Raw genomic sequence first — 9883 nt, 5'->3', positions numbered from 1 at the left:
GAACTGAGTGGCTGAGCAATCTAAGACAGTCCCTGGGAAGAAAGAGAGCACACACAGGCTTTGAGCTCTCACAGAGACCCACTGGAACCTGTAGGATAGGACCACATTTTATAGCCACCAGTGTCAGCCAGCCTCCAGCCACGCCTGAGGAAGAACATTGGAGAATATGTACAAAAGGGAACCACAGTGTCTGCTCCCAAGTTAGCACAAGTGAAGCAAGGAGCCTCTGAGTTTCTCCATTTTATACCAGACAACAGCTTGCAGGCAGTGTCTTGTCCAGAGTGACTCCATTTTACAAGGCAGCTCTTCACTCTTACTTTGAGTGTAAATGTTGAGACAGTAGGCTTGGCACTGTGTAGGAAATATCCATGATTTAGACTGATATAACTAATTAGTTCATGCAAAGGTTTTGTTTGTTTTGTTTTGTTTTTTGTTTTTGTTTTTTCAAGACAGGGTTTCTCGCCGGGCGTGGTGGCGCACGCCTTTAATCCCAGCACTCGGGAGGCAGAGGCAGGCAGATTTCTGAGTTCGAGGCCAGCCTGGTCTACAAAGTGAGTTCCAGGACAGCCAGGACTACACAGAGAAACCCTGTCTTGAAAAACCAAAAAAAAAAAAAAAAAAAAAAAAAAAGACAGGGTTTCTCTGTGTAGCACTGGCTGTCCTGGAACTCACTCTGTAGACCAGGCTGGTCTCAAACTCAGAAATCTGCCTGCCTCTGCCTCCCAAGTGCCGGGCTTCATGCAAAGTTTTATCACATACATACTTATCAAATTATATCTGGAACACAGGGACACATGGATGTATATATATATGGAAAAAGAAACCAAACCTATAAATCCACCTAAGGCCCCAGAAAAACAGAAGGTGGAAACCCCTTACACACACCACATAAAAGCAGTGGCTCACAACCATCCGTAATGAGATCTGATGCCCTCTTCTGGTGTGTCTGAAGACAGCTACAGTGTACTTATATATAATAAATAAATAAGTCTTTAAAAAAAAAAGAGAAGAATCATTTCCCTTACCTCTAGCAGAAGAGAAGGGACATGTGGTGTCTCAGTCTCTTCTACTGCTGGGAAAAGAAGCCACATCATAGTAACTTCTAAAGAAAGCGTTTAATTGGGGCTTGCTCACAGTTTCAGAGGTTTAGTTCATTATCCTGTGTTGAGCCCTACTAACTAGATCTGAGTCTGACACTACCCAGAATCCCTGAGCTTGGTGCAAAATGACGGACGACTTTTACCAGTGGGACTTCTCTTTCTTTTACCAGTGGGACTTCTCTTTCTCTGAAATTATGTGAGAAGCCTGAAATCTTTCCAGCCCCTACCAGCAGAATGTCACAGAACCTCAGTGAGATTGTGTTGGAAGCACCTGAATGCCGGGAATGCCTCCCCATGCTAATAAAGCACCTTGGTACTTCAGCCTTTCGCCAGCTTACCCTGGGTGTTGATAGCCCTTCAATATTACCCTTGAGTCACCTGTATAAAGTTGATCTGTCTCTCGAAAGCTGATCCTGAAATGCCATTATTTCCATTCATGCTCACTAAACCCCGTCTAGCTTCTCTAAACCCTGTTAGTTGAGTGTGCTCCCTTTGTCCTTGTGGGCTGATGGCCAATGGCCCTGGGCAGAAGGAGGCCCACAATCCCCGTGGCAGGGAGAATGGCAGCACTTAGGCAGACATGGACTTCTACGTCCAGATCTATCTGCAGGCAGCAGGGAAAGAGAGAGTCTGGGCCTAGCTTGAGCCCCTTAGAAGCCCTAAAGCTCAAACCAGGCTGGGCCATGGTGGTCACAAGACTCAAAAGACAGAGGCAGGGTGATGTCTAAGTTCAAGGCCAGCTTGAACTACAGATGGAGTTCCAGAACAGCCAGGGTTACACAGAGAAACCCTGTCTCAGCTTCCTCTAAAAAAAGAAGCCCCAGCCGGGCGGTGGTGGCGCACGCCTTTAATCCCAGCACTTGGGAGGCAGAGGCAGGCGGATTTCTGAGTTCGAGGCCAGCCTGGTCTACAAGTGAGTTCCAGGACAGCCAGGGCTACACAGAGAAACCCTGTCTCAAAAAACCAAAAAAAAAAAAAAAAAAAAAAAAAGAAGCCCCAAAGCCTACCCGCAGTGACATACTTCCTCCCAAAAAAGCCACACCCTCTATTCTCTCTTTCATAGTGCCACTTCATAATTAGCAAGCATTCAAATCCAGGAGCCTGTTTAGACCATTCCTATTCAAACTACCACAGCTGGCTACCTCAGATGCCTATTAGCATGTCAAAGGCCAGGCTGCTCTTTCGGTTCCCTCAGTATCACAGGTACCTGTTAAACATTTCAAAGTCCACGCTAGCACCCTGTCTCTTTTCACCTCCTCCACTACCTTATGCTCCCTCCTGCTCACGGGCTTCCCTCTCCTCAGCTATCGTCCTTACAATGCTGCTACTCCCATGTTTTTCTCTCTGTTCTCTCCTCCTGCTTCTTTCACTTTATTGCCTCTGTTCTTTATTTCTTGCTATTCTCTCCTCCCTTTTGGATATTACTGGCTATGTCTAGTCTGCTGTTAAGTCTACTTTCTCATATTTACACGAACCTTAGCCTTAACCCTACCATGAAGTGGTCATGTGGTCAGGTTATATACCCTCATGTGTGCTAAACAATCTAGGCTCGGTGGAAGAGCAGAATAGATGCTCTAAGCTGGGGTTGGAGCGATGGCTTGGCAGTTAAGAATACTGGCAGCTTTTACAGAGGATCCACGTTTGGTTCCCAACACCCACAGGGCAGCTAACCATATGCAACTCTAGTTCCAGAGTGTAGGGAGCACAGAGGTCTTTGTGCTCACAAATAGGCAGCCACTATGGAAACCTGGAATATTGAGCACAAGGGGTTGTTCCTTCAAGGGAAAGAATGTAAAACCTGTTTTCTACCCAGAAAGCTGGAGTGGACGAGCTTTCTAGTGCTGTGACCTTTGTGCTGTGTGGCCTGGAGACATTCTAGCTTCAGACCCTTATCATGAACTTGTTTTTCTCCGTTGACCTATAGAATCTATGTTTTGTTGTGCACATGAGATTGAGTTAATTATCACCAGATGGTTTTCACCAAATAGTGCTGTACTTAAATATGCCTAAAAGAAATCACTCAGTGTCAGACTTTAGGCACCTGGAAGACAAAGAAGTGTTCGAAGCAACACTACTAAGTTGTTGTACCAAACTGTCTTCTTGCTTCCTTTTGGAAAAATGCAGAGACACTCTGCCCTCACCATCCTCACCTCCATCCCCCAGCCCACACCAGGGACCCAACTCCCTCTTCTGGGCTCTGTGAGCACTTCACACATGGTACCCATACATATATGCAGGCAAAACACTCATAAAAAAAATACTTGCCATAAATCTAAAAAATCACTTTAGATGCTGCATGGAATTAAAAGTCTCAAGGATTTTGAATTCCCTCTTCCCATCCCCCCCCCCCCTTTTTTTTTTGTGCTGGGTATGAAACCCAAGACTTAGCACATGTGAGGATTCTTGCACTGACTAACAGACTTAGCTCTCTTCTCTGTAAGCTATTCAGCTGTGGCCTCTGTCTCATCCCTTCCCACCCTCCTCTCTAAGATAGGGTCTCATCATATAACTCTGGTTGGCCAGGAACTTACTATGTAGACCAAGGTGGTCTCAAACTCACAGAAATTGTTCTATCTCTGCCTCTACAGTTTTGAGATTAAAGGTGTGGGAGTGTGGGGCACCATGTCCTGCTTCTCTCTCTCTCTGTCTCTCTCTGTCTCTGTGTCTCTGTCTCTCCCTCCCTCCCTCCCTCCCTCCCTCCCTTCCTCTCTCTCTCCCTTTCTTTCTTTCTTTCTTTCTTTCTTTCTTTCTTTCTTTCTTTCTTTCTTTCTTTCTTTGATTTATTTACTTATTTTATGTATGTGAGTACACTATAGCTATTTTCAGACACACCAGAAGAGAGCATGGGATCCCATTACATTATGGTTGTAAGCCACCATGTGGTTGCTGAGATTTGAACTCAGGACCTCTAGAAGAGCAGTCAGTGCCCATGCTCTTAACTGCTGAGCCATCTCTCCAGTCCTCTTTCTTTCTTTCTTAAACATTTATTTATTTATTATGTATACAGTGTTCTGCCTACATATAAGCCTGCATGCCAGAAGAGGGCATCAGATCACATTATAGATGGTTGTGAGCCACCATGTGGTTGCTGGGAATTGAATTCAGGAAGAACAGTCAATGCTCTTAGCCTCTGAGCCATCTCTCTAGCCCCTGGGTTTTGTTTCTTGTGGTTTTGTTAACTATCCAAACATTGCCATAGTACCTGGTGTTTTTCTCTAGTCACTTGACTAGATGATGAACCACTTTGTTATATTTCATTTATTCATCTTAACTGGGTTTTTTGTGAGTCAAGATTTCAAGTAGCTGAGGCTGGCCTCAAGCCTGCTATATAGCTGAGAATGGCCTTCAGCTTTCAGTTCTCCCCCCTCTCCTTCTCTGGTACTGGGATTACAGGCATGTACCATCCCACATCTGGTTTATGCAGTGATGGGGATCTGTCCTAGCACTTTGTGCATTCAGGGCAAACAGGCCAACAAACTATAGTAATAACTAGGGAGTTGGAAGTGAGCCTCGGGGGTCCATAGACCTGGCTATGACATGCCTGAAGGGCTCTAGCTGGCTGGAGAACAGCAAACATTGCTATAGGTGTTGCCCTTTAACTCCTTTCCCTCTTCCATCTTGAAAACTGCTACATTCCTTAAGCTAGCTCCTCAGATCTATTCCCTTATTTGGCTACTGACTCATTTCTGAGACAAAACATCGGGGTCCAACAATCGAAATTCATTGTTTGACTAATATGTCCAGTCGGAATTTCGGAATTTGCCAATTCATCCTATTATAGACTCCCTCTTTTCCCCTTAAAAATCCATCCTGCAGAAACAAGTTCTCTCTTACTTTTCTTGCTTGCTTCTGCTGCACTCCTCCCCCAACACACACACACACACACACACACACACACACACACACACACACACTGCTGGCTTATCCAGGGTAATACATCTTTGTGCTGAGAATTTTGGTGTCTGGGTACTGATGCCAGTGGGGGCTGTTCTTCCTTATAATAATCCTGTTGTTTTCAAGAAAGGAGAGTGGCTGTATTTGCCCATAATTATTTTTTTAAAATGCACAAAATTGTTTTAGTTTTCTTGGGCTGCAAAGGACCCAGTCATGAGGCTTACCGTAAAGAAATATGGTCTGTCATCACTTCAGAAGGTGACATTTGAAATCAAGTATCATCAGGCCATTCCTTCTAGAGGAGGGTCTGTCTCAGGCCTGCTTCAGCCATAGGTCCTGATGTCCCTGGAGTAAACAAACCTCTCTCCAAACAGCTTGTCACACAGCCTGTTTCCTTGAGAGCTGGTTTGGATGTTCTATCAGGGAGGTGCAGCCAATCATATACTTTTGACCGCTCTTGACCAAAGATTAGTTCTTCCTTATTGAGGAAGGTCACCATCTTCCACTAATCAACAGCTTTGAGGGGACCTAAATGAAGTGAGCTAGGGAGACAGACAGGTCTCGCCAGTCAAATCAGCAAATCGACTCTCACCATCAGTGGAATGACAGATGACAGCCAGATGGCCCTCACAGCTTCTTTTCCTATCATAGTCATTCAGTCATTCATTCAGGTTTTAAGAAGAAATGTCCCTCATAGGTAGTTAAATGGTTGGTCCTCCATTGGGGACACTATTTTTTTTTAAGATAGATTTATTTATTTAATGTAGCTGTCTTCAGACACCAGAAGAGGGCATCAGATCTCATTACCGGTGGTTGTGAGCCACCATGTGGTTGCTGGGATTTGAACTTCGGACCTTCGGAAGAGCAGTCGGGTGTTCTTACCCACTGAGCCATCTCACCAGCCCTGGGGACACTATTTTGGGAGAGTATGGAACTTAGGAGTTGGAGCCTTATCAGAGGAAGTCAGTCACTGGTGGTCAGTTTTGAGAGTTCATAGCCAGTCCAGTTTGCTTTCTCTGTCTTCTGTGTGTAGCTTTAGGTGTTACCTCTTTTTAATTAATTAATCAATTAATTAATTTAATGTATATGAATGCATACACTGTAAATGTCTCCAGACACACAATAAGAGGGCGTCAGATCCTATTACAGATGGTTGTGAACCATCATGTGGTTGCTGGGAATTGAACTCAGGACCTCTGGGAAAACAGCCAGTGCTGAGCCATCTCTCCAGCCCCTAGATGTTACCTCTTAGCTTCAGCTTTAGCTGTCAGCTCCCATATGTCCCCTACCATCATGAACCCTCCCTCTCAGATAAATTTCTTCTTCCTTAAATTGGTTCTGGTCATTTAAGACAAAATTTTTTTTTTTTTTTTTGGTTTTTCAAGACAGGGTTTCTCTGTATAGCTCTGGCTGTCCTGGAACTCACTTTGTAGACCAGGCTGGCCTCGAACTCAGAAATCCGCCTGCCTCTGCCTCCCGAGTGCTGGGATTAAAGGCGTGCGCCACCACGCCCGGCTAAGACAAAAATTTTTGTTGTTGGTCTTTTTTTTTTTTTTTTTTTTTTTTTTTGAGACAGGGTTTCTCTGTATAACCCTGGCTGTCCTGGAACTCACTCTGTAGAGCAGGCTGGTCTCAAACTCAGAAATCTGCCTGCCTCTGCCTCCCAAGTGCTGGGATTAAAGGTGTGCATCACCACTGTATGTATGTATGTATGTATGTATGCATGTATGTATGTATGTGTGTATCTGTGTTCATGTACCCACAGAAACCAGAAAAGGCTATCCTATCCCCTTGAGCTAGATTTATAGGGGACTGTGAACTGTGAGCATGGGTGCTGGGAACTGAACTCAGGTTACTTGAACAAATAGTAAGTGCTTTTAACCATTGTGAGCCTGGTCATGGTGTTTTAGGACCTCTCCAGCCCTAGTCTTGGTATTTTATCACAGCAATAGAAAGTAACTAACACATTGATACAGCTAGGGTCAGAGCCCTCATGTGTACTGGACAAACATTCTACTTATGGGACACACCTCAGCTTTCCCTCTGCTTAGAAGAAAAGCAGTCATTGTACTCAGGGCCACCCTAATCCAGCATGACCTCATCTTAACTGCCTACTCTGCCAAAGCCCTATTTCCCATGTGGGACTGGAACATCAATCTAACTTTTAGAGGATACAGTTTCAGCGGCTTGTTTACACCTAATGAAGACGCTGCTGCCCCCCTGGGCTGTCTGGGTTCAGCACACACAGCAGTACCAGGAAGATCGACCCCTCACTGGAACAGCAGTCTTCAAGACCCACAGCTGACTCACCTTGGCTTTGCAAACTCACACACATTGCAAACTTTGACCGTGGGTGAATAATAAGTGTCTACATATGTATGACATGGAATGTTTAGTGAAGGGAGTGGTTCTGATGCTAAGGTCTTGTTCCATAATTGGTTCTTGATTTGTCAGTAATGAAAGCCAGGGAATAATTGTTGGGCAGAAGGTACAGGCAGGATTTCCAGGTCCCAAGAGAAAAAAGGCAGATATGAGGAAGGAGAAAGGGTCTTTCTGCCATGCTTTGGAGGAAGAAGAACCATGTGAGGTTTCAGTGGGAGCTGAGGCCTGTGGCCTCCACGATAGGCAGGTGGCCAAGGATGTTTGGCAGGGTCTAGGTGGGTCTAGTCACTGAAATTTGGGGTAAGTGGAGAAGTCCTCTGAAAGAACAGCCAGTGCTCTTAACCAATGAGACATCTCTCCAGCTCCTTTTAATAATTTTTAATGTTATTCTAGTTTCATCTCTGTTACTGTAATAAAACATACTGTAACAAAAAGCTACTTAGAGGAGAAAAGGTTTGACCTGACCTACAGGTCCAGGTGATAGTCTATCTCTGAGGGAATTCAGAGCAGGAACTCAAGGCAGAAACCTGAAGCAGAAATCATGGAGGAATAGTTTTCTGGCTTAATCACTTATAGGCTCATGTATAGCTAGCTTTCTTACATAGCCCAGGACCTCCTGCCTAGGGTTGATACTTCCCACAATGTGCTGGGTCCTCTTATAATCAAAATAGTTTCTCAACGTGGCCACAGGCCAGTCTGATCTAAGTAATTAAGACTTCTCTCAGATGACTTGAGGCTGTGCCAAGTTGACAAGGCTAACTATGACAAATGTTAAAACATAGTTTTCATACTCAAATGATGGGAGATTTACGTAGACTAACAATTGTGAATCAATGACCTAGCAAGGCCAACTGGGTCATAGACCACGTGTAGCCACCCATCCTCCCATGTGGCCTCTGCTGGCTAGGTATCTATCTCCTAATGGCAAGCCATTGTTGCCTTGGAATCTGATGATCTTAGCAGACTGCTTGTTGCCACAGTGGGCCCACTGGGAAGAGTTTCATCAGCCAAACCTTTGGGGGTTCCTCCAGGAACTGGCACCTTTGTTTTCAGACCAGCAAATTTCTCCTGAAATCTCTGGAGAGTCTGGAGCTAGGCCCTGGGGTGGTGGTGCATGTTGGTAGGTGAGTGGAATGGGGGTGAGGTGGAGAATTCTTGATACCAGAATGAAGGCTGGAAATGGAGTGCAGCCTCGTGATAAGTAACTCATTCAGAGGAGGGATAGAAAGAATCGCACATCTCCAGGTTCTTCCAAGGGTGAGTGAGATGTAAGGACAGTTTTGAGTGACCAACAGCAATGTCAGAACAACTTCATGGTGGGGGCCTCTATTGCTAGGATGGGATCCAGCAAGTCCTGGATCCCATCCCAGCAATAAAACACTTTTTCACAAGCACTGGAGATGACATCAGCCTCCAGAGTGACTGGGCCCTGGTGACTCAGAGTCCATCAGGTCTGGGAAGGGTTCCTGCCAAGGATTCCTCTGTATACAGGAGAGCTAACATATGAACACCCACCGTGGGTCTCAGAGCTGGAAAGGTTCTAGCTGTTAGCCCTGAAGACAGGATCAAGTGACTTTTGACAGCTCTTGGCTGAACATGTCCAGGGTGAGAGGCTCCTGTTGCCTGGGCCTCTCCCTTTGTGAACTGGGATGTGGCTCACTAGCTCGTGGTGCTGTAGGTGGGCTTTGTCTGGAGCTGGACTCTGAAAGAGGGGTTACCATAATGCAAGACTGGGCCCCACTTTTCTATTCTTTCTTTTTTTGAGGTAGGGTCTATACTGCATTACAGGTCTGAGCCACTATGCCTGGTTTATACAGTGTTGGAGAGTGATGCCAGGGTTCGTGTATGCTAGGCAAATGCTCTACCAAGCTGTATTTCCAGCCCCAGAAATCTCCAGCTTAAAATATCACATTCTACTTTGTCAGGCAGTCAACCTCAAAGCAAGCAGATGCTTTGCTCACCCACCCAGGCCTCCTGTCCTTCTTTCTGTGTGTCTGTTCCTTGGGACAGGTGTGTCCTTCATCTGGGACCAATCCCTATCTGACCCACCACTAGTTAGCTTCCCCTCTTTTTTTCAGAGTTTACCCCAAATATTATTTGTTTGTTTGTTTGTTTGTTTGTTGTTTGAGACAGGGTTTCTCTGTGTAGCTCTATCTGTCCCAAAACTCTCTATGTAGACTAGGCTGGTTTCAAACTCACAGAGATCCAATTGTTTCTTCCTTTCAAGTGCTAGGACTAAAGGCGTGTAGCACTATACTGGCTCTATTCATTTTTTATTGTATTTTTTTTTAAGATTGATTTATTTATTTATTTATTTTAATTTATTTTTTTATTAGGTATTTTCCTCGTTTACATTTTCAATGCTATCCCAAAAGTCCCCCATACCCCCCCCCAATCCCCAACCACCCACTCCCCCTTTTTGGCCCTGGCGTTCCCCTGTACTGGGGCAAATAAAGTTTGCAAGTCCAATGGGCCTCTCTTTGCAGTGATGGCCAACTAGGCCATCT

The 9883-nt window shown here is 45.1% G+C and overlaps 1 pseudogene; it reads left to right on the top strand.

The window, feature by feature from the left end:
- The first annotated feature begins 461 nt into the window (after positions 1–461).
- On the top strand, positions 462–715 carry LOC147005118 (signal recognition particle RNA; annotated as a pseudogene).
- Positions 716–9883: the final 9168 nt, after the last annotated feature.

This window comes from Mus caroli, unplaced genomic scaffold (genome assembly GCF_978045245.1).
Source record: "Mus caroli unplaced genomic scaffold, Mus_caroli_1 scaffold_4, whole genome shotgun sequence".
NCBI classification, from domain to species: Eukaryota; Metazoa; Chordata; class Mammalia; order Rodentia; family Muridae; genus Mus; species Mus caroli.
The sequence above is the reverse complement of the archived record's forward strand: the minus strand, read 5'-3'. Positions and strand labels throughout refer to the sequence as shown.